This window comes from Octodon degus, unplaced genomic scaffold (assembly GCF_000260255.1).
Source record: "Octodon degus isolate 3935 unplaced genomic scaffold, OctDeg1.0 scaffold00068, whole genome shotgun sequence".
Taxonomy (NCBI): Eukaryota; Metazoa; Chordata; class Mammalia; order Rodentia; family Octodontidae; genus Octodon; species Octodon degus.
In genome coordinates this window covers 4,151,572-4,160,601 of record NW_004524644.1, presented here as the reverse complement: position 1 = coordinate 4,160,601, position 9,030 = coordinate 4,151,572, and the positions used below count along the sequence as shown (strand labels likewise).

Sequence of the window (9,030 nt, the reverse complement as noted above, 5' to 3'; positions counted from 1 at the left end):
GGGGAGGACAGAGGTTACCTGAGTCAAATACATTTATTATAGAAAAAATGGGAAATTTAGAAAAAAGAAAAGAAAAGATGGGAAATTACAAAGAAAGCAAAAAAATCATCTGTAACTATAGTCCAGAGGACATTAACAGTAAACATTTTGATAAATCTTTCTCTTTGTGCATATAGTTTCTGTGTGTGTGTGTGTGTGTGTGTGTGTGTGTGTGTGTGTATTTTAGAGAAGGGTTTACAGGGTGTTCAGGGTCTCACTACTAGATCCTACTCGTAGTGATCCACCTGTTTACAGCCTCCCAAGAGCTGGGATTACAGGCGTGTGCCACCACGCCCAGTCTCAATTGCCATCTCAGTGCGCCCCGGGGAAGGGGCCCACATGGTAGGCCCAGGAATTGAACCTCCTGCCCCTGTGCCTGCTTGTAGGTGCTTTAATCTGCTGAGCTATTTGGCCGACCCTGTGAATATAGATTTGTAGAAAATATTTTTTCAGAAAAACTAAAGATTTTTAAATTTTACTTTAATTTTAAATCTTCATAGTATTGCGTTATTTTTTTCTAGAGGCCAAAGGTCTGTTTCATTTACAAAGCTGCCTTTTCTAAATTCTCCTTTATAGACTAGTAAGTAGCATATTACTTAAAATAACTCCTTATTAGAGAGCACTAGTGAGATGAGATGTGCTCCTGAATACGGTCCGGAATGACACTGACAATCTGCCTCCTACTCTCCTGTGCTGACTGGCTCTCTTCTGGAAGTGCTGAGCTAGACCAGGGCGCTGTCTGATTCCGTACCTGTGCACTCCCACTGCGGTTGCTCAAACCTCTATTGCTAGTGGCCAGCACCGACCATAGCTGCATTGCTGTCACAGAAAGTACGTTGGACAAGGCCGATTTAGGTGCTGTCACAAAAAAACAAGCACTAGGAAGAGATGTTTGGAAAGAGGACATAGAGAACATCACTTCAAAAATTTAAATGATCTAAGAAAATGAATCCATAGTTATTTTAGGAAATAAGACAAGAACAACACAAGGAACATGGCTATTATTTTATTGCTTGGTTTGTCAGGTGCTGTTAGCAACTTGGTATGTAATTCCAGCCTCCATTCAGTGAAGTGAATGATGAGGGTTTAGCGTGCAGATATTAGTGCTGAACATAGAGTGAAAAAAGGCTCAAGTCTGCGATTCTAAAGAACTACCCCAAAATATTTGAAACCTTCAAATGAGACTTTGTCTAAATCTTACAAAACTAGAGCTTTCCAATAATATAGATTATCTCTTTAAAAGGAAGGCTATTCCAATTAATAGTCTAATGAAAACACTACAGAGAAAATGATGCATATGTGCATATGTAAATTTGCTGTATTGACAGACCTATTTCCTGTCTGGCTTTGTACAGTGGAAACTGCTATGTGATTAGGTTTTCGTTTACATTGCAGGGCCAACTCAATGCCTAAAGTAAAGGAGTAGCACAAGGAGGGTGGAAAAGATAGTGTTGAGCAAACTATGGAGAAATTATGCTGGTTTGTTTGTTTTTTGGTTTTGGGGGGTTTTTTGGCACAATGCTAGGGATTGAAGCCAGGGCCTCATGCGTGCCAGACAAGCACTCTACCAGCATACACCCCCATCTTTACTCCTATTTAAGTGATTAGTTTTTACTGAGATTTAGCCTTTTGTTGCTCTCTGTAGCCTTGTACCTCATGTATTAAATTGTAGGTTTATTTTTAACAGAAACATTATTTTCACAGTTTTATTTTACTTACATACTTGGTTAAAAATCAGTGAACTTCTAGGCCTGGTTCGGGTAACTGAAGAGCCTTTATAAGTAGTTTATACTGTCTAGATCCAAGGTATGCTGCAAACACAGTATGAAGTAAAAGGGGAAATACCAGCTTTCTAAAGACAGGCTTAGGGGCCTGCCCCTTAGCTCAGTTATTTAAGCGGCTGCTTCAACAAAGCAGTCAGCCTCAGGTTGCTGGGGTTCGATCCCCACAACTCCAGCCAGCCAAACATGCCCTGAAGGCTTCTGAGCCAGCCCCAAAAAAATCCTTCTAAAGACAGGCTTGAATGTTCTAATCCAGCACGTTAAGATGTTTCCTTTCTCTGGCAGCAGGGCTTAGTGATACCTGGCTGCTCAGGCACCATGTACAGCAGGTACCATGCATGGGTATAGCTGAGAAAGCAGGACACAGACCACCAAAAGCTAAGCCAATCAGTCCAGCCCATGTCTTGGGACAGGTCTCACAATTCAAATCACCTGTACTCAGAGGTAAGCTTATAAAACTTGCATAAGAGGCATTTGCTGACAAAAACAGGATCGCTGCCATTGGTAAGCCAGCAGCTATATGAGCCTGTGTCACCTGCAAAGTGCAGTGAAAAAGATTTTGCTATTAGACCACAGAAAGTAGCATTAAGTCCAGTATATACTGATCCATGTTCAAGTAGGTTCCTGTCTGATCCTGGGAGTTGGCTAATTTTTCTGGCTATAATATCAATTATGGTTTCTTTGATATCATCTGATTGATGATTTTCCACCTTGAACCTCATACACACCTCCCGCGTATTCCCTCCACCACGCATGGTTTACTGCAACCTTTGCTCCACTCACCAGGGTGCAACCGTCTTTGGGGGACCCCCAAAGAGTCAAATTCTGAGGATTGAGAATATGGCTCCACAGCACAAGCATGTGCAAGGCAAACACAAGGTCCTGAATCTCATTCCCAGTAACCCCCCTATAAAAAAGAATAAAATTCTCTTTATTGCAATGAAATTTTTCTCTCAGTGACAGTGGACATTTTCCCTTGAGAATGTCCTACAAGGAACACCCCTTAAATTGATTCAGGATATATGTTCTCTAGGTTCTTTGATCTGAACACCATCTGAATGTTTTCAACAGAGACAGAAAGCAAATGGATTACATTTTGTTGATGCTTCTAGAATGGAGATTATTTGTTTGTACAAGGAAGTTCTTTTACTTTCTTTCAGTTGGGAATGAAATATTTACAAAGCACAATCAGTGCTGGGGCATGTGATGATGAACAGCCACCCAGCCAAGTTTTTCTGTGCTCCATACCTGAGATCAAGCATCTGTCCTTACCCTGTAACTGTCAAGGCCAGTGTCTCCTTTTACTCATAACATACCTTGGGTATTAAACACTACTTTTGCAAATTCTTACCTCCTTTTCTCTGTTCTCTCCTTCAACATGGTCTTCTTAATATTTTCATTTGTTCCTATGATTTTGTTTCGGGTTAAGCTATGCCCTGTAAGAAGAACATATTTTCAGGTCCTAACTCCCAGTATCACAGAATATTATCTTACTTAGAAACCAGAGCTTTACAGAGGTAGTCAAGTTAAAATGAGGCCATTTGGGTCATCCTAATATGACAAGTGTCCCAAAAATAGGGGACGGGGCATGGATTAGATGCAGACATGCCCAGAGACAGTGCCATGTAAAGATGAAGGCTAAGAGGCATCTTCAATAGCCGGTGCACTGCCAGAAGCTAGGAAGCAGGATGGGACAGAGTCTTAGTCACAGACCTGGAAAGAACAGACCTGTACACACTTTGATCTCGACTTTCCAATCTCCAGAACTGCAAGGCAAATTTCTGTTGTTTAAACCACTTCAGCCTCGGACTGTACAGCCATCACGATGTTGATGCCCAAGAAGAACAGGATCGTCATTTACAAGCTCCTTTCTAAGGAGGGGGTGATGATGGCCAAGAAAGACGTCCACATGCCCAAGCACCCAGAGCTGGTGGACAAGAATGTGCCCAACCTTCACGTCATGAAAGCCATGCAATCTCTCAAGTCCCGAGATTACATGAAGGAAGTTTGCCTGGAGACATTTCTCCTGGTACCTTACCAACGAGGGCATCCAGCATCTCCATGACTACCTCCACCTGCCCCCCGAGATTGTGCCTGCTGCTCTGCGCCACAGCCGGCCTGAGACTGGCAGACCCCGGCCCAAGGGTGTGGAGGGTGAGCGGACCTGAGGCTCATGCGTGCAGAGGCTGACAGGGACGCCTACAGATGCAGCGCCGTGCCCACTGGTGCCGACAAGAAGGCCAAGGCCAGGGCTGTTCAGCCACCGAATTCCAGTTTAGAGGCAGATTTGGTTGTGAACGTGGTCAGCCACCATGCGTGGCTGAAAGTTGGAGGACTTTATTTTCCGTTGAATAAATGTAGGCAGAAAAAATAAATAAATAAATAAATAAATAAATAAATAAATAAATACCACTCCATGTGTGCTCTTGATTATGGAAGCCTTAGAAAACTAATACTGGTGCCAACTCTCTAATTACTACTTGCCATTCAGAACCGTCTTCCGAACTGCCTGATTGACAAGGGACACATGGGCTGCCCCAACTCATGAAGAGGGCGGTGTCTTAGCCACTTTCTCATTGCTGGGACCAAATGCCCAACACCCACAGCTCTTTTCCACGCACAGGTGGCTGGTGAAAGGGTCTGGATGGAGGAAAGCTGCTCCTGTCTGGGCAGCCAGGAGGCACAGAGTGCAGGAGGAACAGGGAGGGAGAGGCTCCCTTCTGGGTCCTGCACCCAGACCCGCCTCCTCCAACCAGATCTCAGCTTTAACAGCACATTCAGCTCTGTACTCTTCAGTGGATGGATTAATCCACAGATGAATATGGCACCCGCGTAGCACAATTGCCATCTAAAAGCCCAGTCTCTGAACAAGTGAGCCAGTGCCCGGGTTTCTAAGCTAACTATAGTAGCTTGTTCAGACCAACACCTAGTCCACAACAAGCTCGCGGTAAAACTTCATGGTGCCGCTTCTACTGCTCATGATGATGACCACGAGGTTGCCAAAGAAGGGAGGCAATGCCACAGCAGTGAAAGAAGGGGCCACAGAACAAAAAGAATGAATGACACTGACCTTCTCAGACCAAAAAGCTACAACTCTTGTTGCATAGGTCCTGCTTTACCTTGGTCTTAACCATCCAGCAGAAAAGTATGAAGACGAAATTATAAGAAATAAAGCCATGCTGTTGCGTTGAGCTGTGGGGGACTCAGGTCGATATTTTCTGACATTGCCAGTTAAACAGAAGACCCAATGCTATTATGGGCTACTGGACTCTTTTAGAATATTTTGCTGAGTTTACACACCTATAATATTCAATAACGGAACTTAGAACAAATGGGGTACACCGATGAATGTCCATTTTGTATCTGTGTATTCAAAGAGGTTGGGATAGATATATAGTTGCATTCTCTTAATGAATAGAATGATTTGTTCTAATGGTGTTTGTAAATAGGATCACAAGTCTGCATCTTGTACAGCAATTAACCACTAAGAAGAATATATGCAGTGTATTATTTGTTGAAAAATAAAAGAAAAAAAAAAGAATGAATGAACTGGGCCTGGCTCCCCTCTGTTTTGTGAAATGCACAAGTTACCCAGTCTCCAGCAGACACACGTGTTTTCCGTCTGTTCTTCCTCGGCCTACCCACTCCCTGAAAAGCTGAGGCAGACTTCTTTCTGAATCTTCTGAATTTTTATCCCTGCTGCACATAGTGATGCCCTACTGGTAGCTAATTACAAAGAGACACCTTGAGAGTAAATCCCAGTTCTTGGCCCCTGGGCGCTCGCAGCAGAGGAAACGACTTGCGGTGTGGCCAGCCAGCCTGGCCTCAGCAGTGAGCACAGCGCTCCAGCCGAGTGGAGGCAGAGGCAGGCACGCTAGGCTCCTAGGAAGACTGTGCCCCTCATTGCTACCCCTCTCCCACCAGCGGCACTCTTCCTCTGATAGGGCTGGGAGGCAGAGAGCAGCAGACTGCGTCTGTTGGCGACGGGAATCCACGCGCCTGGGTTACGTTCAGTGGAGCCATTTACCAAGCACCCGACAAACACGTCAAGACAGCGTCAGAGCGTCACTCTGCGCTCTTTTCTCCAGCTGCTCCTGCCAGCCCCACCCTCTACATGGAACTGCGATTATCATTCCTATTTTAGTCTCTTGTCCTTTCATAGGTGGCTGGGCAGGTTGGACTGTCCAAGGTGGTCCCGTTAAAAGAATGGCAGAGCTGCGGTCGGTGCCCACAGCTGGCCTGCTTACGGCCCGCACCGCGGGCCCAGGAGGTGTTCAGTAAATATTCTGGAGCCTGGATGCCTCCAATGCCTGAAGTGTTTTCACTGCCTGGTGGAAATGCTCCTTACCTGGAAAAGATGAAGAAGAATACAGAAACGTGAGGCCAAAGCTCTGGGGGACAGAGGCCCGGAGCGTGAGAGACACATTTTCATTCTTTTTATTCTATTGAAGGCTTATTCTTCAAACTTTCAGCAGCTACACACAATACAGAGCAATGTTTATTAGATGCAATAAGACTAGTCTATCTAAAAAGCAAGTAAATAATAAGAGCGAATATCGTTACCACTAAGAATATTTCTTGATTTTAGATAATCCCCACAAAACACTCACAAATGCCCGCTTAGTCATTTTCTGTCCTTTCCTATAAACCTCATGAGGATTGGATCATCTTGGCCAGAGTTTAAGAACAAGTATAAAGTATGGTTCTTTCAAACTGAAGATGCCCAAAAGTTTACAAATCATTTAACAACTTTCTCCAAAACATCCAGTCCCTGAGACAGGCTTTGAATGTCTTTTCTTAGCAGCTGTCCTGAAAAGAATAAGTGTGAAGAGCTCTTCCCAACTTCCACGGAGGACAGCAGACTGGCCAGTGCTGCAGTGAGACTAACGTGACCATCTTCATTCAACCTTTGAAGGGCTGAGTCCTCGGAAAAGGTTTTCCATTAGGAAGAGTCCTGAAGGCCCTGACCCAAGGACAGGCATAAACTCTAGCACTAGCATTCTGAATAACAACACCTTTATGCTCCCTGTAAGTAATCTAGTGTCCTATAAAATATGAGCTTCGTATTACGTGGCACCAAATGACCAGCACTCACAGCTTCTCATGGAAGGCAAGAGCAGAGTCTGGCCCACACAGCACAAAGGACATTCCTTATCCTGCGGTTCACGTACTTTAGCTGCAGATTTAGTCATTTAGATGATCCTCCTTCTGAGCCAGGTGAGGGGCTGCCCCAGTGCACAGAGGGACATAGTTCCCACTTACTCACAGTGGAGTCTGTAAGAAAGCAATCGCGGGGAGTGGTCTGATAGAGAAGGGTGCTCTGGACCCAGCAGGAGCACTGCGCCTGGCCTGGATGGGTCATAGAAAACTTTTCTTCATAGAAAGCTTCTTGGAGAAAGCAGCAACTGAGCTCAAATCTGGAGGAGCAAGTCAGCTGAAGGGACTACTGCACCAGAATAGGAGACTTGGGCAGCCACTCAGAAATGCAGTGCTTCATTAAAGAGGTTAACTTTTCTTCAGCATATGCTTTTTGCCCTTTTTCAAGAATCATAAAGGTGGGGCTGGTGAGATGGCTCAGTGGTCTAAAGCACCTACTTAGAATAAGCTTAGCAAAGCACAGGGACCGCAGTTCAATCCCCCAGCACCACAGGCCAGCCAGCCCGCCCCCTGGTGGGCTGAGCTGGACACGTGCACACACACACACGCACGCGCACACACACATAAATAAATAAAATTTTTTAAAAAAAGAATCATAAAGTTGTGGATTCATGAGTTTGGTTCTGGATCATCTATTGTCTTCTATCTCAATACATTTCTTTTCTTTTTAAAACAAATTTGAATGTTGTTTCGCTATTATTACTTTACAGTACAGGTTGAATTCTAGTATTTTGATGCCTCAAGCATTGGTTTTTTTTGATGAGAGTTGGGTTAAATATTCTGGGTGTTTTCTAATTCAATATGAAATTCAGGATTGTTGCTTTCTGGTTCAGTGAAGAATATTGCTTGGATTTTACTAGGCTTTGCATTAAATCCAGTTAATATGGTCTTTTTCAAAATTTTACATCTTCTGATCCATGAGCAAGGGATGGCTTTCCATTTACTAATGTCTTCTATAGTTTCTTTCTCATTGTTCTGTAATTTTTGCTTGTATAAGTTTTTGCTTCCTTGGTTATGTTGATTACTATGTATTTAAATTTTTGTTAATGAAAAAAAAAGAAATGCAATTCTTTGTGAGGTCTCTTCCTGGGGTTCTGAACTGAAAAGGAAAGAATGGTATCGGTGTGCTACAGGCTACCTTGACAGGCCCTGCAGGTGCAAGGCCTGAGGACAATGAGAAGCTGTCGCAGGAATGGCATGGTCAGACCATGGCTCCACAGGATAGAATTCAAGTTGCAAAGAAGCAAGACTAGAGTTCAAGGGACCAGTGGAAAGGGTGCATGGAATCACCCTGGCAAGAGAGAATGATGAATAAAGACGCCCCATGGCAAGAAAATGCAGAGAGGAACTTAGCTGGAGAGAAGATTTCATAAGAATTAGCTGGACCTGGTGGCACATGTCTGTAATCCCAGCACTCGGGAGGCTGAGGCAAGAGAAACACTGTCAATTTAAGGCCAGCCTGGGCTACAAAGTGAGCCCTAGTCCAGCCTGAACTGCATAGCAAGATCCTGTCTCAAAAAGACAAAAAGGAAAAAGAAAAAAGAAAGGAAACAAAAAAGAAGCCATAAGACTTGGTGAAAGGGGTCATTCTTCCTCATTCCAGCTCTTTCAGCCCCCAGAAAGATAAGTGTCAGTTACAGAGAAAGGGAACATGGGTGGAGCCATAAGTGTGGGGGTGTGGAGGGCTGTCAGAGGACTAGGGATGTAAGTTTCTTCTGGTATGGGAGCCACAGAACTTTTTGTCTGAAACAACTCACGTTCAGATGTAAAGGGAGGTGCCCTTGGTGCCTTGTCTTAGGGACAATACAAGCTGACATACAGGCATCTTCACGTGGAGATGCACTGAACTCTGAGACGCCAAGATATTCACGTGAAATGTTAAGTAGGCAGTCAGTGTATGGTGCATTGACTAAGGAGAAACTACTGCCTGAAGCATTTTCCATCAGGAAAATATTTAGAGAAGTTGTTTCCTTTCCACTACTTTATGATGTTTAAGTAAGATATATTTTATGGCTGTTATCATTGTAAATGCCAGAGTGAAGAGGCAGTGAAG

General features: G+C 44.1%; 1 protein-coding gene and 1 pseudogene across 1 annotated transcript in view; one reads left to right on the top strand and one right to left on the bottom strand.

Moving 5' to 3' along the window:
- The window catches only part of Lhfpl3 (LHFPL tetraspan subfamily member 3), a 627,386-nt gene that overhangs the window by 529,549 nt on the left and 88,807 nt on the right, over positions 1 to 9,030 (top strand). The gene's annotated exons all lie outside the window — the stretch shown is intronic.
- LOC105742710 lies at positions 1,774 to 2,575 on the bottom strand (annotated as a pseudogene).